Source organism: Sus scrofa, chromosome X, assembly GCF_054392235.1.
Source record: "Sus scrofa isolate SSC_HxYL_T2T_F1_AM1 chromosome X, Sscrofa_HxYL_maternal_Yorkshire_Landrace_v2.0, whole genome shotgun sequence".
In the NCBI taxonomy this organism is placed as follows: Eukaryota; Metazoa; Chordata; class Mammalia; order Artiodactyla; family Suidae; genus Sus; species Sus scrofa.
In genome coordinates this window covers 10,325,195-10,351,242 of record NC_139401.1, presented here as the reverse complement: position 1 = coordinate 10,351,242, position 26,048 = coordinate 10,325,195, and positions in this window count along the sequence as shown.

Genomic DNA, 26,048 nt, shown 5'->3' with positions numbered 1-26,048 from the left:
TCTGCAACCTACACCACAACTCACGGCAACGCCGGATCCTCAACCCACTGAGCAAGGGCAGGGACCGAACCCGCAACCTCATGGTTCCTAGTCGGATTCGTTAACCACTGCGCCACGATGGGAACTCCTGACAGGGTGGATTTTAAAGGCAGTCTCGTGTCCCAGCCTGTGAACTCATTGTACTGGGCTTACCTGATTCAAATTGGTCATTTCCGTGGTTTAGCTGTCTTTAAAGTAGCAAAGATTTCTCATGTATAAAATACACATGGAAAACTGTATCGTCTCACCCTATTCATCACTACTTCGAGTGCTGATGAACTGGAGTATCATCTATCAACTGAACAGGTGCCATTTAGCCTCATGATTGAGATGTACCCCTGTTCATTGAGACCCAGTTCATTGTAACTGCTCTACGATTAGTATATATTAGACACAGAATTTCTAAACATATACTATTGATTTATTAACACATTTACTCCAGGAAAGGAGCAGCCAACTGGAAAGGTGGATCCCCTTCAGCTCTGCTGCCTAGTGCTGACTCACACTCCTGAATTACGAGTTTAGAAGTCAGCCTGTGGGGAAGGAGTCTATTCCCTCATGTCCTCCATGTGGTTGGAGGCTTGCCTTTCAGCATCTCCCAGGTTAAGCATCTTTTCAAGCTCAGTGGCAACACAGTTTGTCTTTTGTGAATTTCCTATGGGAAACCATTGCTTATTATCAGCTTGGGTTATCTCCTTCTTGTTGATTTGCAGATATTTTATTCCAGGTCTGATTCATGAGGGGTCTCTAGAGGAAGCATGTGGCAAGCACAAACCCTGCAATTAAGGGGAGCTTCCTGGGGGCACTGCTTAGCAAGGAAGTGGAGGTTGGGGGCAAGCCGGGTGGGCGGGTGAGGCGCCCAAGCCGGGCAGCAGAGGGCAGTGTTCAGCACCTCAGGCCTCAGGTAGCAAGGCCAGGGATGGCGACTATTCTCCCTGGGTTCATGGGCCTTTCTGCATGGATGGCCGGCCAGGGGGCAGCCCGGGGAGCTGGAGGGATGGGGCATAAGAGAGAGAGAACGGGGGGCTCCCGGAGCCCTCCAGGCCCCTCTGCCTTGTGCTTCCTGTGCTCCCCTTGCAGGGGGACAGACCCGGGTAGCCTTCCCCTGGGGCCGGGGTATTTTGCTGCATCTCAGGAGGTTGGAGGGCAGCCCCCAGCAGCCTCATGACAGCTGCCTCCTAACTCAGGGCTCCTCTGCTCTGCTGCATGCCCCACACGTGCAGGTGGACAGCGCCCTGGTCACATAGCCCTGTGGGACATAGGCAGTTGCTCTCAAGTACAGATCCTGCCCTGGCTGCTGCTTTGGCTGGAATGCAGCCTGTGTTTCCAGGGCTCAGGTGCCTCAACCAGGACGTGCCCACAATACCTGGGCAGGCGGACCCCTTAGCCTGCAGGAGGAGGCATGCACACAGCCTTCGCAGTTTGGGATGGGACAGCAGTGAGCAGAGCCCAACAAGCCAGCTGTCCTCCCAGGAGCTAAGCTCTGGTGCAGGTGGGAGCCTGGGTGCTCAGCCCACCCCCTGCCTGCCCTCCATCCAACAGTCGGTCCATCCTTACCCTGGGAGGTAAGCCTGGAACCAGGGGGTCAGGATGGTGGGACCGGACAGGGCCCAGGACGGGCATCGGGCACTGTGCATGGTTTGTGCTCTTTTTTTTTTTTTTCCCAGGGGATTTTAAAGCAAACCCCAGGCATCAGGCCCCCTGATATCCCCCAATAGTGATTCAATATTACTAACAAATGGGCATTACCTCACAGAGCCATATTCTATCTTAAAAACATTAAAAGTCATTCCTTGTGATGAAATACTTAGAGTTCTTTATTGCCTCAAAAACATCTCTGCTTCTGTTTTTTTCCACACAAGGCACTCACACTGCCTCTCAGGTCTTCATGTAAAGCACTCTGCCTACTGCACCCTCTCTGCCCTCTAAGAAAAGGACTCTGACTTGAAAGTGGCTCAACTCTTCTTACTTTAAATGTGTTCCTTCTTGAGGCTTCACTTTCTTTAAGCACCAAGAGCGGGCAGCAAGGGGAGTGCTTTATAGTCTAGGTCAGCTCTGCTTCAGAGGTGGCACCCTGTACTTCATCCTGAGTGCATGCCACCAGGCAGCACACATGAAGAGTCCTTTTTCGTGATGCTAAGATGGATGAATGGAGCACGAGAGAATAGCTGGGTCCCTTTCCTACATTTCAGCACACCTCCAGCTCGTTTCATCTATTGATCTCCAGGGTTGACCCCTCATGTGGAAGATGGGAGTCACTTGCCTTGTACCTTCTCTTGGGTACAGGCATGCTCTGCTTCCCAGTGCCTCATCCCCTTGTGCTACTCAGCAGAGGGAGACGCCCTAGTCACCTTTTGATTATCCCTGCCTCTTTCTCCCACGGATTCAAACTGAAAAAGAGATCCAAATAAGTTAATTCACAATCTAGATTTTGCTTCACTGAAGATGTTTGGTTTCCACAAAATACATCAGGATATTCTGAAGCTGCATCCCAAAGAAGCCAACATCTAAAAGCGGAATTTTGGAGTTCCCTTCCTGGCTCAGCAGTAACGTACCCAACTGGTAAACATGAGGACTCAGGTTCTAGCCCTGGCCTCGCTCAATTGGCTGAGGATCTGGCGTTGCTGTGGGCTGTGGTGCTGGAAGTGGTATTGGAAGCCCTAGCCACAGCAATCAGACAAGAAAAAGAAATAAGAGGATTCCAATTTAGAAAGAAAGTTAAACTGCCACTGTTTGTAGATGACATGATACTACTCATAGATAATCCTAAAGATGCAACGATAAAACTACTAGAGCTCATCAATGAATTCACTCAAGTTGTAAAATACAAAAATTAATATACAGAATTTAGTTGCATTTCTATATACTACTAATGAATTATTGGAAAAAGAAAGAAATAGCCCCACTTATCACACTAAAGAGAATAAATAGGAGTTCCCTTGTGGCTCAGTGGCTTAAGACACTGACATTGAAACGGCAGCAGCTCAAATCATTGCTGTGGTGCAGATTTGTTTGATTTTATGGCCACACCTGTGGCATATGGAAATTCCTGGGTTAGGGGTTGAATCCTAGCTGCAGCTGCCAGCCTATAGCACAGCCACAGCTACACCAGCTCTGAGCTGCCATGGCAGCTTGCAGCAATGCCGGATCCTTAACCCACTGAGTGAGGTCAGGGATCAGACCCACATCCTCACCAACACTGTCCATGTCAGGTTCGTAACCTGCTGAGCCACAACAGGAACTCCTTTTTGTTTGCATATTTTGTGGCACAGGTTTGATCCCCCGGCCCAGGGAAATTTTACATGCCATGTATACTGCAAAAAAATAAGAAATAACAAATAGCTAGCAATAAATCTAACCAATGAGGTGAAAGACCTATACTCAGAAAACTGTAAGACACTGATGAAAGAAACTGAAGATGACACACAGAGATGGAAAGATATACTGCATTCATGGATTGGAAGAATAAATATTGTTCATCTACAGAATCTATGCAATCTACACCAAAAAAAACAAGAGCATTTTTCAAAGAACTAGAGTACATTTAAAATTTGCATGGAAACACAAAAGACTCCAAATAGCCAAAATAATTTTGAGCCAGAACAGAGCTGGAGGTACCCCACTCCCTTACTTCAGATTTTACTATAGGACCACAGCCATCAAACACTACGGTACTGGCACAAAACCAGACAGATACAGAGAGAAGGTGGAGTAGTAGACTGTGAAGCTCACCTACTCCCGCAATTACACTGAAAATCCTTCAACGATGTGGAATGGCTTGCACAGAAAATTTGCTGAATGTTTCTGATAGAGCAAGAAAAATTTCACGAAACAGAGTAGGACAAAAGAAAGAAGAAAAAAGGAAAAAAGTGAGAAAATGAGAAAGGACGTGGGATAGGACCTGTACCCTAAGGAGGGCGCTAGGAAAGAAGAAAAGCTCCTGCACCCTGGGGAGTCCTCCCACCAGCAGGGAGATCAGCCAGCACAGAGGAGGAACATTTGCGTGTCAGAGGAGAACACACTAATCGGTTTGAAGCAATTAAAATGGAAACAGTCCTGGACAAGTGGTCCGTGCTTCCTCCCTGCACTTCCCAAGTGTCTGCTGGTGTGGGCAGGGGTTGGGGATCTAAATGCAGGTTTTGGAGATCAGACTCAGAGAAAGAGCTGGGGCCGGCTGTGGGGGGAAAAACTAAGGTTGGCCCCATGGAAACAGCCTGTGGGGCTGGAGTTTAGGGTGATCACATTTGAGGATGAAAGGTGAGGAAACCTGGATGGGGCTGGAGGCTGGGGGTTATTGTTTAGGGATTTGGGAGGGAAGGGGTGGGATCCACCACTACAGCCTTGTTCCCTGCACATGCTCTCAGGCAGGAGGACACTGCCTGCTCCAGCTCAGGGAGCCATAGTGTGAGCAGCTACTGCCTAGCAACAAGAGGAGCAGCCAGCACCCCATCACAGCTGCAGAGAGCGATCCACCATGGGAGGGCCTCCTCCCTTGGGGCTACAGAGAGTGCTCCTGTGATATGCCCAGCAAAGGGAGGGACCCAGGGCATGGTGCCCACCCCTACAGCTACAGGGAGCAATCCCATGAGCCACATGGCAAAGAGACGGACCAGAGCAGTAGCTGCTATCATTGTTAGCTGCATGGCACAGTCCTGAGAGCTTCCTAGTAACAGGAGGGCATGTTGGACCCGCAGCCATCCCCCCCTGCTCCTAGAGCAGTCCTAGGAACCGTGACTCACTGCCAACTCTCTCATGGATCCCATATTTAGCAGCCACCCAGCTGCAGGAGAGGTAGCAGGATACTGCCGTTCCCATCACAAACTCTAGGTACATGGGAGCTGCCACCACCTCCAAGAACTCCAGCACTGGGCACTAACTGCTGTATCTACTCACCCGCTATCAAGGGGAACACAAACAGAGAACGTTAGACAATATGAAACAACAAAGGAATATGTTTCAGGTAACGGAACAAGTAAAAACAGCACAAAGAAAAAGAAAAGAAAATAGTTAATTTACCTGAAAAAGAAATCAGAATGATGATCGTAAAGATGACCTAAGATATCAGAAAAAGAATAGTGGTGTATCTAAAGACGATACAAAGAATATGTATTGGGAGTTTCTTTGGTGGCACGGCAGGAATGAATATGACTAGAATCCATGAAGATGCGGGTTTGATCAATGGCTTCACTCAGTGGGTTGGGGATCTGGCGTTACTGTTAGCTGTGGTGTACGTCACCGATGCTGCTCAGATCCCATGTTGCTGTGGCTGTGGTATACACTAGCAGCTGTAATTCCGACTTGACCCCCAGCCTAGGATCCTCCATATGCTGTGGGTGACATCCTAAAGAGCCAAAAAAAAAAGGGGGGGGGGGAGAAGAGGAAAAGAAGTGTGTAACAAAGAGCTAGAAGATTTAAAGAACAAGCAAATTAGGATGAAGAGCAGGATACCTAAAATAAAAAATACACTAGTAGGCATCAATAACAGGGTAACAGAGGTAGAAGAATGAATAAGTGAGGTGGAAGACAGAGTGGTGAAAATCACTGCCACAGAAAAGAATAAAGACAAGAGAATGAAAAACCTTGAGTTGCATATAAGAGATCTCTGGGACAACATTCAGTGTACCAACATCTGCATCACAGGAGACCCAGAAGGACAAGAGAGAAGGAAAGGCCAGAGAAAGTATTTGAAGAGAGTATAGTCAAAAACATCCCTAATATGGGAAAGGAATCACTCACTCAAACTGAGGAAGCACAGAGAATCCCATACAGGGAAAACCCAAGGAGAAACACATACGAATCAAATGGACAAAAATTCAATACAAAGAAAAAACATGAAAAGCAACAAAAAACATACAATGGAATCCCCATAAGGATAATAGCTGATGTGTCAGTAGAAACTCTCCAAGCTAAAAGGGAGGAACAAGACATATTTAAAGGGATGAAGGGGAAAAACCTAGAACCAAGAATACTAATCAAGGCTCGTATTCAGATATGATGGAGAAATCAAAAGCTTTACAGATAAGCTAAAGCTAAAAGAATTCAGCACCACCAAACCAGCTTTCCAACAAAGGGTAAAGGAGCTTATCTAGGCTGAAAAGAAAAGGCCACAACTACCAAGAAGGGGAGAGAAAAAAACCCAAATAAACAAAATAAGAAATGAAAAAGGAGAAATCACCACGGACACGGCAGAAATACAAAAATCCGTAAGAGAATACCATGAACGTTTATATGCCAACAAATTTGACAACCTAGAAGAAATGGACAACTTTGTAGAGACATAGAGCCTGCCAAAACTGAATCAAGAAGAAAAAGATCAACTGAACAGACCCATCACTAGAAATGAAATTGAGTATGTCATAAAAACACTCCCTACAAATAAAAGTCCAGGACCAGATGGCTTCACAGGTGAATTCTACCAAACATACAAAGAGGAACTTTTGGAAACGTTTAAGGAGAATGGAAGAATGAGGAACACTCCCAAAGATATTCTAGGATGCCCTCATCACCCTCATACCAAAAGCAGACAAAGATACTACCAAAAAAGAAAACTATAGGCCAGTATCTTTGATGCATATCGACACAAAATTTCTTCACAAAATTGTAGCCAACTGAATCCAACAACATATAAAAAAGATCATACACCATGACCAAGTGGGATTTATCCCACATGCACAAGGGTGGTTCAACATGGACAAATGAATCAATGTCATACACCACATTAGCAAAGAAAAGTCAAAAACCACATGATCACCTCAACAGCGAAAAAGCATTTGATAAAGTCCAACATCCATTCATGATAAAAAAAAAAACTCTTGCCAAAGTGGGTGTAGAGGGAACATACCGTAATATAATAAAAGCCATTTACGACAAACCCACAGCAAATATAATCATCAATGGAGAAAAGCTGAAAGCCTAACCGCTAAAATCTGGAACAAGACAAGAATGTCCACTCCACCACTTTTATTCAACATAGCACTGGATGTCCTCCTCACAGCAATCAGACGAAGGAAAGAAATGAAAGGTATCCAAATTGGAAGCAAAGAGGTAAAATTGTCACTGTAGGCAGATGGCATGATACTATATAGAGAAAACCCTAAGGACTCAACCCCAAAACTCCTCAAACTGATCAACAAATTCAGCAAAGTAGCTGGATATAAGATTAACACTCAGAAATCAGCCACATTTCTGTATGCTCACAATGAAATATCAGAAAAGGAATACAAAAATACGATACCTTTTCATATTGCACCCCCAAAAATCAAATACCTGGGAATACACCTGACCAAGGAGGTGAAAGACTTATACGCTGAGAACTATAAAACGTTAATCAAGGAAATTAAAGAAGATGTAAAGAAATGGAAAGATAGTCCATGCTTCTGGGCTGGAAAAATTACTATTGTAAAAATGGCCATACTACCCAAAGCAATCTACAGATTGAATGCAATCCCAATCAAATTACCCATGACATTTTTCACAGAACTAGAACAAACCAAAAATTTATAGGGAACCACGTAAGACCCAGAATTGCCAAAGCAATCCTGAGGAAGAAAAACCAAGCAGGAGGCATGACTCTCCCAGACTGCAGGCAATACGAAAAAGCCGCAGTAATCAACACAGTGTGGTACTGGTATCAAAACAGACAGACAGACCAATAGAACAGAATAGAGAATCCGGAAATAAACCCTGACACCTACAGTCAATCTTGGACAAAGGGGCAAGAATATAAAATGGGAAAAAGACAGTCTTTATAGCAAGTGCTGCTGGGAAACCTGGAGAGCCGCGTGTAAACCAATGAAACTGGAACACACCCTCACACCATGCACAAAAGTAATCTCAAAACGGCTTAACGACTTAAACGTAAGACAAGACACCACCAAACTCCTAGAAGAGAACATAAGCAAAACATTCTCTGACATCAACCTTACAAATGTTTTCTCAGGTCAGTCTCCCAAGGCAACAGAAACAGAAGCAACAGTAAACCAATGGCACCTAGTCAAACTGACAAGCTTTTGCACACCAAAGGAAACCATAAAAAAAAAAAGACAACTTACAGAATGGGAGAAAATAGTTTCAAATGATGTAACGGACAAGGGCTTAATCTCCAAAATATACAAACAACTTACACAACTCAACAGCAAAAAAGCCAGCAACCCAAAGGAAAAATGGGCAAAATGCCTGAACAGACATTTCTCCAAAGAAGATAGACAGATGGCCAACAAGCACATGAAAAAATGCTCAACATCACTGATGGTTAGAGAAATGCAAATCAAAACTACGAGGAGGTACCACCTCACACCCGTCGGAATGGCCATCATTAATAAGCTCACAGATAACAAACACTGTAGAGGGTGTGGAGAAAAGGGAACCCTCCTGCACTGTTGGTGGCAATGAAAATTGGTACATTCCACTATGGAAAACAGTATGGAGGTACCTTAGGAAACTAAATATAGAACTATCATATGACCCATCAATCACACTCTTGGGCATATATACAGACAAATCTTTCCTTGAAAAAGACAAACACCCGTATGTTCACTGCAGCACTATTCACAATAGCCGAGACATGGAAACAACATAAATGTCCATCGACAGATGAATGCATTAGGAAGATGTGGTATATATACACACTGGAATACTACTCAGCCACAAAACAGAACAAAATAATGCTATCTGCAGCAACATGGATGGAACTAGAGACTGTGATACTAAGGGAAGTAAGTCAGAAGGAGATAGAGAAATACCATATGATATCACTTATATCTGCAATCTAATATACAGGACAAATGAACCTTTCCACTGAAAAGAAACTCATGGGCCACGAGAACAGGCTTGTGGTTGCTGAGGGGAAGGGGAAGGGAGTGGGAATCTGGGTTTAACAGATGCAAACTATTGCCTTTGGAATGGGTAAGCAATGAGATCCTGCTGTAGAGCACTGGGAACTATTATCTAGTCACTCATGATGAAGCACGATAATGTGAGAGAAAAGAACGTATATATGTATGTGTGACTGGATCACCTTGCTGTAGAGTAGAAAGCTGGCAGAACACTGAAAACCAGCTATAATGGGGGAAAATCATTAAAAAATTTAAAAATGCATAGAAAAGAAATTAAAAATACAAAGAAGAGGACACGAGCATAAAATAAAAGCAAATCATTAAACCAAATGAAGAAAGGAACAAAGGAGAAACATGGAATCAACTGGAAAACAAGGACTAAAATGGCAATAAACACATATTTATCAATAATTACCTTAAATGTCAATGGACTCCATGTTTCAATCAAAAGACACAGAGTGGCAGACTGGATAAAAAAAAACAAGAGCCCACAATGTGCTGCCTATAGGAGACCCACCTTAGGGAAGAGGCACATATAAATTGAAAGGGAGGGGATGAAAAATGCTACTTCATGTGAAAGGAAAAGACAGGAAAGCAAGAGTTGCAATACTCATATCAGACAAAGCAGACTTTAAAACAAAGGCCATAAAGAAAGACAAAGAAGGACACTATTTAATGATGGACGGATCCATTCAAGAAGAGGATATTACACTCGTCAATATATATGCCCCTAATATAGGAGCATCCAAATACATATGACAAATACTAACAGACATAAAAGGAGAAATTGGTGGGCATACAATAATAGAAGGAGATTTTTATACCTCACTCACATCAATGGACTGATCCTATAGACAGAAAATCAGTGGGCAACAGAAATCCTTCATGACACACTAGAACAGTTAGACTTAACTTATATACTCAGGCATTACATCCAAAAGAACCAGACCGTACATTCTTCTCAAGTGCACATGGTAAATTCTCGAGACTTGACCATATACTGGGGCACAAAACGAACCTCGACAAACTGAAGAGTATAGAAATTATTTCAGGCATCTTCCCTGACCACAATGGCATGAAAGTAGAAATCAACAACAACAACAACAAAAAAAGAAAAAGAAAAAGAAATGAGAAAAAACTGACTACATAGAGACTACTTCACATGCTAGCAGAAAACCAGTGTGGAGAGTTCCTTTCATGGTTCAGTGATAATGAATCTGACTGGTATCCATGAAGATGCGGGTTTGATCCCTGGCCTCACTCAGTAGGTTAAGGATCTGGTATGGCCGTGAGCTGTCGTGTACATTGTAGACCTGGCTGGGATCCTGAGTAGCTGTGGCTGTGGCGTAGGTCAGCAACTACAGCTCCGATTAGACCCCTAGCCATGGAACTTCCATTTGTAATATGTGCGGCCCTAAAAATACAAAATAAGAATGATAAAATAATATAAAGTAAATATAAGACCAAGGGGCGAATGAGGAAATCAAAATGGAAATTAAAAAGTCCCTCAAGACAAATGAAAATGAAAACACAGCCATTCAAAACCTCTGGGTCACAGCAAAAGCATTTCTAGAGGGAAGTTCACAAAAAATCTCAAATCAAAAACCTAATCAACCACCTAAAAGAATTAGAAAAAGAAGAACAAACAACACCTAAAGTCAGCAGAAGGAAGGAAATCATAAAGATCAGAGAGGAAAACAATAAAATAGAGATTCGAAAAACAAGAGAAAAAAATCAATAAAATCAAGAGCTGCTTCTTTGAAAAGTAAAGAAAGTTGACAGACCTCTGGCCGGACTCACCAAGAAGAAGAGGGAGAAAACCCAAATAAAATAATAAATGAAAAAGGAGAAACATCAATGGATACTGCAGAAATACAAAAAAACTGTAAGAGAATACTGCAAACAATTCTATGCCAGCAAAATTACAGCCTAGAAGAAACGGACAACTTTCTAGAGACACACTGCCCACCAAAACTGAATCAAGAAGAAATAGATCATTTGAACAGACCATCATGAGAAGTAAAATTGAGGATGTAATACAGACACTCACTACAAATCAAAGTCCCAGACCAGATGGCTTCACAGGCAAGTTCTACCAAACATACAAAGAAACTCCCCATCCTTCTTAAACTCCTCAAATGAAAGACTGAAGAAGGAACACTCCCAGAGACATTCTATGGAGCCACCATCACCCAAACCAAAACCAGAGAAATATACTACCAAAAAGGAACATTAGAGACCAATATCTTTGATGAATATAGACACAAAAATTCTCACCAAAATCTTAGCTAACCAATGCCAACAATACATTAAAAAGATCATGCACTACGACCAAGTGGGATTCGCCCCAAATTCATAAAGGTTGTTGAACATTTTCAACCTCAATAGTTTAACATCAACCAATGTCATACACCACAATAACAAAAGAAAAGTCAAAAGCCACATCATCATCTCAATAGATGCAGAAAAAGCATTGGACATAATCCAAAATCCATTCATAATAAAAATTCCGACCAAAGTGGGTACAGAGGCAACGTATCTTAACATAATAAAAGCCATTTACGACAAACCCACAGCCAATAATATTCCTCAACAGAGGAAAGATGAAAGCCTTCCTGCTAAATTCTGCAACAAGCCAAGAATGCCCACTCTCACCACTTTTATTCAACATAGTAGGGGAAGTCCTAACCACAGCAGTCAGACAAACAAAAGAAATAAAAGGGATGCAAAAGGGAAGAGTAAAGGTAACACTATCACTCTATGGAGATGACATGATGCTATATACAGAAAACCCTAAGGACACCACACAAAAACTACTCAAACTGATCAACCAATTCAGCAGAGCAGCAGGATAAAGATTAACAGTCAGAAAGTGGTTGCATTTCTGTATATTAACAATGAAATATTAGCAAAGGAATATAGAAAAAATACCTTTTAAAATCTCCCCCGGAGTTCTTGTCGGGGTTCAGAGGATCAAGAACCCAACTAGTATCCATGAGGATGTGGGTTTGATCCCTGGCCTTGCACAGTGGGTTAAAGGATCCAGCACTGCATGAACTGAGGTGAAGGTCGCAGATGCGGCTCAGATTTGATGTTGCTGTGGCTGTGGTGGAGGCCGGCAGGTGCAGCTCCAGTTCGACCCCTAGCTTCGGGACTTTCATGTGCTATAGGTGTGGCCATTAAAAAAAGGTGCACCCCAAGAGTTAAATACCTAGGGGAAAAAAATGTGACCAAGGAGGTAAAAGACTTATATGCTGAGAGCTATAAAACATTAATCAAGGAAATGAAGAGGATTCAAAGAAAGAGAAAAAAAATCCCATGCTCCTGGATTGGAAGAATTAATATCATTAAAATGGCCATACTACCCAAAACAAACTAGAGATGCAATGCAATCCGTATCAAATTACCTGTGGTTTTTTTCACAGAACTAGAACAAATAATCCAAAAAATATATATGGAACCATAAATGACCCAGAACTGCCAAAGCAATCCTGAGGACAAAAACATAAGCAGGAGGCATAACTCTCCCAGACTTAAGACAGCATCACAAAACTACCGTAATCAAGGCACTGTGGTCCTGGTACGAAAACAGACAGGGACCAATGGAAGAGAACACAGAGCCCAGACATAAACCCAGACACCTACAGTCAATGCATCTTTGACAAAGGAGGCAAGGCTATCAAACCAGAAAGAGACACTCCCTTTAGCAAGTGGTGCTGGCAAAACTGGACACCCGAGTGAAAACCAATGCAACTAGAACTCACCCTCACACCATGCCCCAAAATAAACTCAAAATGGCCTAAAGACTTAGCCATAAGACAAGACACCATAAAACCTCTAGATGAGAACATAGGCAAAACATTCTCTGGCATCGACTATGCAAATGTTACACATGTTTTGCAAGTCACTCTCCCAAGGCAAGAGAAATAAAAACGAACATAAACAATTGGGACCTAATCAAAGTTACAAGCTTTTGTACAGCAAAGGAAACCATTAAAAAACCAAAAAGACAACCTACCGAATGGGAGAAAATAGTTGCAAATGATGCAACCAACATGGGCTTAACCTCCAAAATATACAAGCAACCCATACAACTCAATAGCAAAAAATAAATAAGCAGCACAAGAAAAATGGGAAGAAGACCTAAACAGACATTTCTCCAAAAAAGACACATGGATGGCCAGCAGGCACTTTACAAATTATTAGAGAAATGCACATCAAAACTACAATGAGGTACCACCTCACACCAGTCAGAATGGCCATCATTAAGAGGTCTACAAATAGCAAATGCTGTGGAAGGGGAAAAGGGAAAATTCCTACACTGTTGGTGGGAATGTGAATTGGTACAACCACTATGGAAAACAGTATGGACGTTCCTCAGGAAACAAAATATAGAGGTACCATCTCATCGAGCAGTCCACTCCTGGGCATGTATCCGGACAAATCTTTCATTCAAAAAGATACATGCAACCCTACGTTCATTGCAGCCCTATTCTCAATAGCCAAGACATGGAAACAACCTAAATGTCCACTGACAGATGAATGGATTAAGGAAAAGTAGAACACACACACAATGGAACACTACTCAACCATAAAAAAGCCAAATAATGCCATTTGCAGCAGCATGGATGGACCTAGAGATTCTCATACTAAGTGAAGTCAGCCAGAAATAGCAGCACAAATACCATATGATATCACTTATGTGCGGAATCCATAATATAGCACAGATGAACCTATCTGTACCACAGTAACAGACTCACAGACATGGGGAACAGACTAGTGGTTGCCAGGGGGGAGGGGCAAGGGGGTGCGATGGACCGGGAGATTGGGGTTAATAGATGCAAACATGACATTTAGAATGGATAGGCCACGAAGTCCTGCTGTATAGCCCAGGGAACTCTATCCAATCACTTGTGACAGAACATGATGGAAGATAATATGAGGGAAAGAGTGTATGTATATCTATGACTGGGTCACTTTGTTGTACAACAGAAATTCACAGAACAATGCAAGTCAATTATAATAATAAATATTTTAAAAAAGAAATCTATCTTAAATGAGCACTTAACTGTTTAGTAGTAAAACACTAGGGGGCATTGTGTTGCAGCTCAGTGGTTACAAACCCAACTGGTATCCATAAGGATGCGGGTTTGATTCCTGACCTTGCTTACTGGGTTATGTTTCTGGCGTTACCGTGAGCTGTGGTGTAGGGTACAGACATGGCTCGGATCTGGCGTTGCTGTGGCTGTTGCATTGGCTGGCAGCTACAGCTCTTTTGACCCCTAGCCTGGGAACCTCCATAGGCCACACACGTGGCCCTAAAAGGACAAAAAGAAAAGGGGGTTACGCTAATGTAGTTTTTCCTGGCCTCAGTGGGATTTCCAAATCCCTTGTGGGGCTTTAACAAATGACAAGGGCTCCCCAGCACCAGGCCCAGGAAACCACCCCCTCCAATGACTTGGAGTCCTCAGTAGTGCATCACTGCATTAGAGGAATTCCCAGAAAAGAAGGAACCAGACTCAAGAACTCATCATTACCATAGTTATGTAAGATTTTTCCGGAAGTACACATACACAATGGAATATGATTCAGCCACAAAAAAGATGGAAATACAGCCATTTTCAGCAAGATGGATGAACCTAGAGATAATCATAATAAGTGAAATAAGTCAGATAGGGAAAGACAAAAACCATACAATATCACTTTTATGTGGAACTTAATAAAAAATGTTACAAATGAAATGATCATACTAAGGGAAGACAAACACCATATGAGACCACTAATATGAGGAGTCCAATTTTTTAAATGATACAAAAGAACTTATTCACAAAATGGAAATGGACTCAAAACTTCTAAAGCAAACTTAAGGTTACGAAAGGGGAAACGACAAGGGAGGAATAAACAGGGAGGCTGGGACTGGCACATACACAGTACCATATACAGAATCGATAAGTAACAAAGACCTACTGAACAGCACAGGGCATCTACTCAGTCCTCTGAGATGGCCTATATGGGAAAGGATCTGCAAAGGAATGGATGTATGGATGTGGTAACTGACTCACTTTGCTCTACAGCTGAAACGAACCCAACACGGCAAGTCAACTCTACACCAGTAACATTGATTTTTAAAAAATGACACAAAAGAACTTATTTGCAAAACAGAAACAGACTCACAGATGTTAAAATTAAACTCATGGTGACCAAAGGGAAAATAGGGGGTCAGGGATAAGTTAGGAGTCTGGGATTAACATAAACACATTACTATACATAAGACAGGTAACTAACAAGGGCCTACTGTAGAGCATAATGAACGCTACTCAATATTCTGTAATAACACATGGGGAAAAGAATCTAAAAAGAATGGATATAAATGTATATGGAAAGTGAATCCCGGTGCTCTACCCCTGAAATTAAGACAACACGGTAATACATCAACTCTATTCCAATAAATTCGAAAAGATGAAAATTTAAAAAAAACAAAAATTAAAGAAAGATTGTTCCAGAACTTCTAGCCAGGGTGGCACTCATGGCTTGTGGGTGTGTGGGTGTCTTTCTAGGGCAGCACCCAAGGATTATGGATTTTCCCAGGCTAGGGGCTGAATCAGAGATGCAGCTGCCGTCCTTCGCCACAGCCACAGCAACCCACGATCCAAGCCCCATCTGCAACCTACACTGCAGCTCATGGTAATGCCAGTTCCTTATCCCCCTGTGTGAGACCACAGATTGAACCAATATCCTCATGGATGCTACTTGGGTTCGTTACCGCTGAGGAGACACAATGGGAACTCCAGGAGCTACATGATTTTAAACAAAGTATGAGGCCCTCATACAATTGTTTCTTAACCACCTTTCACATCAAATGTCTCTTGAGCATTTCCCTGTTTCCCTAAGTTCTCTGCCAGGGCAGATTTTAAAGGCAGCCTCGTGTCCCAGCCTCTGAACTCACTGGACTGTGCTCACCTGATTGAAATTGGTCATTTAGGTGGTTTATACTGTCTTTAAAGCATAAAAGATCTTCCCATGTATAAAATATACATGGAAAACTATATCATCTCACCCAATCCATCACTAGTCAACTTTGATAGATGTCACTTAACGTTATTTATGACTGGGATTTACCCCTGTAGATTGAGACCCAGTTAATGGTAATTGCTCTAAGATATTATAATTTCAAGCTAAAAATTATTAACATGTTTTACCGATTTACTAAGACATTTATTTCATTGATTAGCATTTGGGTGGTTTCTACGAATTGAGAATTACTGCTCTTGCGATGGGGCTGTTTGTTTCCTTCTCTATGGGCTGAATCTAGAGAAAAAAATGAGGAGTTGGGGATTGTGGGAGAGGAGCGCAGGTTAGAAAGGCTGATCCCCTTCAGCTCCACTGGCTACTGCTGACTCGCCCTCCTGAATCACCGTTAAGAATCCAGCCGCTGATGAAGGAGTCCGTTTCCTCTTGGCCTCCTTGTGGTAGGAGGCGTGGCTTTCCAAGCCACTTTATTCAATCACATCTACCTTCAAGGAACACTTGCCTCTTTAGGAGTAAAACACTAATGGAGTTTATCCTGGCCTTAGTGTGGTGGGGCCATTTCTGAACTACCTATGGGGCTTTAACAAATGACAGGTGCTCCTGCCTCGGCCCCAGCAAAACACCCCCTCCATGGACCCTGCAGTCCCCACTAGTGAATCACTGCACTAGAGGAATTCCCTGAAAAGAAGGAACCAGACTCAAAAACTCATCATTACCACTAATATGAAAGATTGTTGCTGAAGTACGTTATACAAGGGAGTATTACTCAGCCAGAAAAAAGAACAAAATCATGCCATTTGCAGCAATATGGATGAACCTACAGATGATCATACTAAGTGAAGTCAGACAAAGACAAATACCACAGGAGATCACTAATATGTGGACTCTAATAAAAATGATACAAAATAACTTATTCATAAAACAGAAACAACTGAAAGATATTGAAAGGAAAATTAGGGTTACCAAAGGGGAAATGTTGGGGCGAGGGATAAATTGGGAGGTTGGGACCGGCATATACAGACTTCTATATACACAATCGCTAAGGAACAAAGACCAGAGTTCCCTTGGTGCTGCAGTGGACACAAATCTGACTACTATCCATGAGAATGTGGGTTTGATCCCTGGGCTCACTCAGTGGGTCAGGGATCCAATACTGCTGTGAGCTGTGGCGTATGTCACAGAAGCAGGTCAGATCCTGTGTTGCTCTGGCTGTGGTGTAGCCTGGCAACTCTGGCTCCGATGAAACCCCTGGCCGGGGAGCTTCCATGTTCCTCGGGTGTGGCCCTAAAAAGAAAAAAAAAACAAAAACCAAACAAAGGCCTACTGTGCAGCACGGGGAACTCTACCCAATACACAGGGATGGCCTGTAGGGAAAAGAATCTGAAAACAAATGTGTCTATGCATATGCATAACTGACGCACTTTGTTGCACACCTGAAACTAACAACATTGTAAGTCAACTCCACTCCCATCACATGGAGTGTTTTTGTCTTTTGTCTTTCTTAGGGCCACGCCCGTGCCTCATGGAGGTTCCGAGGCTAGGGGTCCAATCGGAGCTGCTGCTGCCGGTCAACACCAAGGCCATAGCAACACGGGATCCGAGCCGTGTCTGCAACCTACACCACTTACACCACTGCTCAAGGCAACACCAGATCCTTAACCCACGGGGCAAGACCAGGGATCAAACCCGCAACCTCATGCTTCCTAGTCAGATTTGTTTCCGCTTCGCCACTACAGGAACTCCCCTATCACACTGATTTTTAAGAACTGATACAAAAGATCTTATTTACAAAACAGAAACAGACTCACAGATCTCTAACACAAACTAAAGGTTACAGAAGGGGAACAGTGGTGGGAGGGACAAATGAGGAGTTTGAGATTTACATACAGACGCTACTGGATGCAAAAGAGCTAACTAACAAAGACCTTCTATATACCATGAGGAACTCTAGTCAATATTGTGTAATACTCTATGTGGGGGAAAAAAAAATCTAAAAATAATATATGTGTGTATATTTCCACGGAATCACGGTGCTCTACACCTGAAAGACAATATTATTATAAATCAACTCTATTCCAATAAACATAGATGAAAATTAAAAATAAAAAATGAATAAAAAGGAACTGTTCTAGAAGTTCTAGCCAGGGTGACCCAAGTAAACAGTCAGAGGAAAATAGGTGTAGTTATCCTAGAGAAGCACAGAAATTAGTGTTCAACCAAATTACGTCTACACCTGAAAAAGGCCACTTCCAGCTCAGCAGAAAATCAGTTATGCAGCTGGATGCTAAATAAACAAAAATCAACCACTTTTCTAGGTCAATTTGACAATATCTAGTACATTTACCAATGCATGGAGTCCTGGAGCAAGAAGCTGTTTGGAATTTACACTGTAGAAATATTCATGTCATTTCACCAAGATCATATATATGATGTTCACTGCAACGTTTTATTTTTGTTGTTGTTTTTAGCATGGCAAACAATACAAAAACAAAAGAAAACAAAAGAAAGAACATGAAGCATACTAAGTCTCTGACCAGGGATCCAAATACAAGGCACTTATAAAAATGAAGAGGCTTGAAGAGAGAGAAACAAAGCAGGAATTAATTAGCACAACCAAGTTCTAGGTTAGCATTCAAAGAGCAGAAAAGTTGACTTACCTACTGAAAGTATTCCTGCACCCTGAACATGAAACTCCCCTGCCCAGAAACTCAGGCTCCTGAGCCAATGGTTAAGTGAGACTATGGGTGACTCTTTTCTCTCTTTATATTTTTGGGATCCTTTTAGTTTTCTATAATGAGCATGTATTCTCTTAAATGAAGTTGTGTAGCATCCACATGTAAAGAACACGCCTGGATTTTACAAATTAGTCTACCTGCAGGAGCATTCTTCTATTTCTCCACACGAGGGCAGCATACGCACAGTCAATTAGCAGGACCAAGCTTTTCAAGGTGTTGGGTCTGAAATTGAAGGCTGCTGTTCAGTTGTTGATACTGACATGCTGCTTGCACAAGTCGTTCATTAGATGGTTTATTTTACAGAAAAATGACTATATAGGCATTGCAAAAATTGATATGTAGGAGAAAAGACAAGACACCTATTACCAGGACAATCTGTCATTTATGCTCATTTTTATACATGGGATGGTTGTGTTACATCCTCCGTTTGGTTGTCTCCCTCCAGTTTCTAGATACCGCCTCACACTCAGGAGGGAGGAGGGAGGCCCCCAGCAGCCTGATGACAGCCACCTCCTACCTCAAGGCTCCTCTGCTCTGCTGGGTCGCCCATACATGCAGGTGGACAGCGCCCTGGTCACATGGCCTTGCGGGAACTAGGAAGCTGCTCTCAAGTCCAGACCCTGCCCTGGCTGCTGCTTTGGCTGGAATGCAGTCTGTGTCTCCAGGGCTCGGGGGCCTCAGCCCGGACGTGCCCACCATACCCGGGCAGGCGGACCCCCTAGCCTGCAGGAGGAGGCACACACTGAGCCTTTGCAGTTTGGGACGGGACAGGAGCGAGCAGAGCACAGCTCAAGCCAGCTGCCCTCCCAGGAGCTAAGCTCTTGGTGTAGGCGGGAGCCAGGGCCCTCAGAGCATCCCTGCCTTCTCCTCCTCCTGGGAGGCCTGCCTGGAACCAGGGGGTCGGGAGGGCCCACATCCACCGTCCTGGTCCCGAGGGAATGGGGAGGGTGGGACCAGACAGGGCCCAGTAAGGGCATCAGGCACTGTGCACGGTTTGTGCTCTGTTCAGTTCTTCTCTCACCACGAGCCTTGTCTCTCCCTCCATAAGCTCAGTCTGTGTGATAGTGAGGTCTTGCTGTGTGTTCAGACTTGCTTTGAACATTCCTAACGAGGCAGAAGCTCAGACCCTCTGTCATGGGGAGTTGCTTCCTAGAGCAAGAGAAGGAGCTGGCTTTCCCTTCCCGAAACACACCCAGCCCTGCAGGGCTGGGGACCTGACCGACATCTGGGTTCCCTCGGGTACCAAGGAGGCTGAGGGAGGCTGGGGAGGCAAGCCCAAGCCTTCACTACAGGGAACACCAAACGAAAGCTCACAACTCAACAGGGGAAACCGCACCGTCCAACCGGGAAGCAGGCAGGCGACACCAAGAGACATTTCACTCAAGAGGACAGACCGATGACAAACACTTGGAATGACCGGCAACGTCACTGGCCGTGTGGGAAACACAAAGGAAAACCACAAGGACATGCCAACACACACCTGCTACAAAGGCCGAGATGAAAAACAAAACCCTGACAGCGCCAAGTGCTCAGGAGGATGCGGAGAAACCCGACCTTCTGACCATGAGGAGGAGGAAACGAGACGGGCACAGCCCCTGCAGAAGATGCTCTGGCGGGGTCTTAAAAACCTGACCATACACTCACCGTGTGCCCAGCAGCCCCAGCCTGGGGGGTCCCGAACCAGGCTGGTTTGCCCGACGACGCGCAGGAAAGCAAAACGCTGAGACGCCGAGGTTCGCAGCCAACACAGGGGTCCCTCCCAAAGCAGCCAAGCCAGGAGACAGGAAAACCGGCGTCAGACCCACCTCCCCAGAGGCACGGGGGTAACGGATCAAGCAGCAGCGCGTTCTGAACCGTTGGACCGCGGAGACCAGAGCGATGCTGGGAAAAGCTGTGTGAACCCTCGTCGTGCGCAGGCGTAACTAAGCTACAGGCCCTGCAAGGGCCAAAGGGCCCTCGCGCATGCCCAGTTGCAGGGGCCAGGTCCCTCTCCCCCCCTGAATTAAGCAGCTTAGCTCTAACTAGACACAGCTGACTCCGAGTCCTGGCCAACGACTCAGGCAAACCCCTTTTTGCTGAGGCTCCCTGCTGCCTGGAGAACCTGCAAGGCTGTCTGAGCCACAATTAAAACGACCTCGATCGCTGAAGGCAGGTTACAGGGGAAGGGGAGTTAAGGCACAGTTACCCACAGGTTCATGGACATTGATCCCAGAGAAAGGAAAATTAGCTCCACCTAAAAACTGAACACACCCAAAGTATTCTCTGACCTATGCAGAGTTAAACTCTACTACATTGATACCATGGACTGTGACTTAGCAGGGAAAACAGCAACAGCAAAAATGAACAAGCCTGGATTCTCGACATTCCTCTCCAGGCAGAAGCATTCTTCGGTTTGTCCACAGGAGGGCAGCATGAGCACCGTCAAGAGCAGGAACAATTTCAAAGTTCAGTAGTCAGGTCTGAACCTGATGGCTGCTGTTCAGTGGATGATTCTGACATACTTCCTGCACAAATTACTCATGAGATTGTTTATTTTTCAGATAAATGACTATCTATTCATTGCACAAACTGATAGAGAGGAGAATGGACAGGTCACCTACAATCAGGGACAATCTGGCATTTATCTTCCCCTGTATATATATGATGAAAAGAGGTAGCTACATTTTTGTGTGTGTTTGTGTGGGTCTTTTTTGGCCCACACCTGCTGCATGCGGAAGTTCCAGGCCGGAGGTCGAATCGTAGCTACAGCTGCCGGCCTACACCACAGGCACAGCCACTCCAGATCTGATCCACATCTGAAGACTTCACCACAGCTCATGGAAATGCCAGATCCTTGACCCACTGTGACTGGCCAGGATTGAACCCAAGTCCTGGCAGTTACAAGATGCCCCGAATCCCACTGTACCACAGAAGGAGCTCCCACAATAAGTGTTAGAATATATATATGTTTTTTCTGAAGTGTAGCTGATTTACAGTACTGTGTTAGCTTCAGGTGTACAGCAATATATTCAGTTACACACACACATGTATATATCGATATTCTTTTATAATTCTTTTCTATTCTAGATTGTTGTAAGAAATGGAATAGTGCTCTCTGTGCCAGGCATCACATCCTTGTTGTTTATTGGATAAGGCGTAGTGTCTGTTCATCCCATAATCCTAATTCCCTCCCTTGTTTTGCCCTTTGGTGACCATAGGTCTGTTTTCTATGTCTGTGAGTCTGTCAGAGATACAGACTGCATTCCAGCCAAAGCAGCAGCCAGGGCAGTGTCTGGATTTGAGAGCAGCTGCCTGGTTCCCGCAGGACCACGTGACCAGGGCACTGTCCACCTGCACGTGTGGGGGAAGCAGCAGAGCAGAGTAGCCCTGACTTAGGAGGAGGCTGTCATCAGGCTGCTGGGGGCCGCCCTCCTCCCTCCTGAGGGTGAGGCAGTATCTAGAAACTGGAGGGAGAAAACCAAAAGGACGACCTAACACAACCATCCCATCAAGGTTCCACCCAGGCTCCGGACACCAAAGAAACGGGAAAACAGGACCCCAGCAGGGATGAAGGCCCCAGGCCCAAGATAATTTAAGGAGCGTTTAAACCTCAAAAGAAACAGAGTCAAAAGGACCGTTACAATTCACACTCAAGGTAGGAAATCCTCCTTCCCTTTCCCAAGCCCTCATCCCTATTTTCATCAGGTGAGCATGGTCAAACGAGTTCACATGCTTTCTTAGCTGTAGAAACACTTGAGCTGAACCCTGATGTCTGTGCCTCTCTAGGACAGGTAGACCTCGTTGCTCTGAGTCTTGACTAGCATCCCCCTGGCTACAACTTCCAGAACAATCTTTTTAAAATTTGTCATTTTTACCAGCTTAAAGGTATTGGAAGAGAGTTGATTTATAACAATGTTGTCTTAATTTCAGGTTTAAGCACAGGGATTCTGTTTACATACACATCTCTATCAATTCTTTCAGATTATTTCCCCATATTGTTTATTATACAGCATTGAGTAGAGTTCCTTGTGCTATATAGCATGTCCTTGCTAGTTCTGTGTGTGTATGTGTTTGTGTTTCCTTGTTAGGACTGCACCTGTGGCATATGGAAGTTCCCAGGCTAAGGGCTGAAGAGGAGTTACAGCTCCCAGCCTAAGCCACAGCTCCAGCAACACCAGATCCAAGCCACATCTGTGAAGTTCACCACAGCTCATGGCAATCCTGGATCCCCGACACACTGAGCGAGGACAGGCATCGAACCCGCATCCTCATGGATGCTTAGGGATTCGTTTCCACTGGGCCCCAGGGTATCCCCCCACCATAGCTGTCTAGGTGAAATATAGTAGTGTGTATATGTTCATCCAAAACCCCTCATTTCTACCTCCCAATGCGTTCCCCATTAGGTGCCATTAGCTTGATTTGGAGATCTGTGAGTCGTCTTCTGTTTTGTCAATAAGTCCTTTTGTATCAGTTTCTAAAAACCAATGTTCTTGGAGTCCAGTGGACTTATTGCAATGTTGTGTGAGTTTCAGGTGTGCCACAAAGGGAGTCAGTTATCCATAGGCATGTGCACATTTGTTTTCAGATGCTTTTCCCATATAGGCCATCCCCCTGTATTGGCTGTACACTGGGTCTTTGTGACTCAATCGGTTGTGTGTATATTCAAGTGCATATGTGCCAATCCCAACCTCCCAATGTATCCCTCCCCTGAGTGTTTCCCCTTTAGTGACCCTAGTTTGGTTTCGAGAGCATCGAGTCTGTTTCGTCTTGTGAAGAAGACCTTCTGTATCATTTTTCATGACAGTCCCCATGACTGGTGATGTCACGTGGCTCTTTGTCTTAGATGTTCTTCCCATAGTGTGATGATCCACTTGTATCACTTTCATCAGATTCCACATGCAAGTGATATCATCTGGTTTTGGTCTTTCTCTGAGCTACGTCACTGAGTATGATCATCTCCAGGTTCATCCATGTGGCTGCACATGGGCTTAGCTGGTTCTTTTTTCTGGGTGAGGAATAGTCCCTTGTCTAAGGTACTTTAGGAACAATGCTATGTTACCAGTGGCAACGAAGGGGTTTAGAGTGTGGCCGTTTCATTTCAGGGAGTGCCTCCAGTGCCATGATCTCCTAGAGGGGACGCCAAGGTCCGTGGAGGCGGTGGGTTCCTGGGGCCAAGGGGGGAGCACCTGTCATTTGCGAAAAGCCCACAGGAGATTCGGAAATGGCCCCACCACACGAAGGCCAGGAAGCAGTCCATTAGAGGTTGTGCTTTAGGAGTTCAGTGTTCCTTGAAGATAGATGTTATTGAATAACGTGGCTTTTAAGACACACCTCCGACCACAGTGAGGCTGTCACAAGGAGAGATGATACTGCGGTTCATCGCTACTCAAAGTAGTGATGCACAGGGTGGTGTGATGTAGCTTTTCATGTATATCCTATGCATGGGAAAGCTCTTCTACTTTCAAGGCCAGTGAACCACTGAAATGAGCGATTTAAACCAGGTCAGCACCGTATAGTGAGTTCACAGGCTGGGACATGAGCAAGCTGCCTTTTAAACCTGCCATGTCAGAGAACTTAGGGACACAGAGAAATGCTCAAGAGAATTTTGATGTGAAAGGTAGATTAAGACACAATGGTATGAGGGGCCCACAATTTGTTTAACAACATGTACCTTCTGGAGTTGCCATTTGTGTCCCAGTGGTAACAAACCAAGCTAGTATCTGTGAGGATATGGGTTCGATCCCTGGCCTCCCTCAGTGGGATAAGGATCCAGCGTTGCTGTGAGCTCTGGTGTAGGTCCCAGATGCAGCTTTGGTCCTGCATTTCACATGCCACGGCTGTGGGTCTAAGAAAACAAAACAATAAAGGCTAAACACTAATGGACTTGGTCCTGGCCTTAGTGTGGTCGGGGTCATTTCCAAATCGCCTGTGGGGCTTTCACAAATGACAAGAGCTCCCCTTTCCACCCCAGGAAAGCACCCTGTCACTGACCTTGGCGTCCCCACTTGTGAATCACTGCATTAAAGGAATTCCCTGAAAAGAAGGAACCCGACTCAAAAACTCATCATTACCACTGCTACATGAGTGTTCCAGAAGTACATATATACAAGGGAATATTACTCAGTCGCGAAATGAACGAAAAAACGACATTTGCAGCAATATAGATGAAGCTATAGAAGATCACACTAAGCGAATCAAAGACAAAAATTTTGCTTTTATGTGGGCTCTAATTACAAGGGGATATGAAGTTGCTAAACTGCTAAACAGCATCTACTCCTAAAACAAGCCCACTTCCAGCCCAGCAGAAATTTCAATTACGCAGCTGGATACGAACTACACACAAATCCACCACTTTTCTAGGTACAACTGCACAAGATCTAGTATATGTATAAATGCATGGAGTCCTCGAGCAAGATTCTGTTTGGAAGTTACACGGTAGAAATCTTTATGTAATTTCACCAAGATGATGTCTATGATGTTCATTGCAATATATATATGTACATTTTTTAGCACAGCAAACAAAACTAAAACAGAAGAGAAGAACTTGGGGCAAGCAAAGTCTCTCAACAGGGATCCAACTACTAGGTGCCTGTAGAAATAAAGAGGCTCAAAGAGAGATCAACAAAGCATCAATCAAGCAGCACAACCACCGCCTAGGTTCGCACTCAAAGAGCAGAAATCTTGACTTACTACTGAAAGAATGCCTGCACCCTGATCCTTGATCTCCCCTGCCCAGGAACTCAGGTCCCTGAGCCAATGGTAGAGGGAGATGATGGCTAACTTTCTTCTTTCTGTGTATTTTTCGGGGTCCTTTCAGTTTTCTATCATGAGCATGGGTTAATTTTTAATGCAGTGGTGTACTATAAACATGGAAAGAACCGCCTGGATTCTATAAATTCCTCTCCATGCAGACGCATTCTTCTACGTCTCCACACGAGGGCAGCAGAAGCACAGTCAATACTGGGAACAATGGCAAGGTCCTGAGTCTGAAATTGAAGGCTGCTGTTTTAGAGGTTGATTTGGACAAGCCATTTGCAGAAATTATTCATTAGATTGTTTCTTTGCCGGATCAATGAATATGCATTCATTGTAAAAACTGCTCTAGAGGAGAAAAGACAAGTCTCATATAATCAGGGAGAATCCAGCATTTATCTTCCTATTTACACATGGGCTGAAAAGAGGAAGCTACATGGTTTTAAGCAAAGTGTGTGCCCCTCAGACAATTCTGTCTTAATCAACCTTTCACATCCAATGTCTCTTGAGCATTTCCTGTTTCCCTCATTTCCCTGAGAGGGGGCTTTCTGCTCACTTCATTGTCTTTTCAGGGCCCCACTCAGCATTGTGGAAATTTCCGGTATAGTGGGTCAAATCAGAGCAACAGATGTAGGCCTCCACCACAGCCACACCAACTCCACCTCCCAGCCGTGTCTAA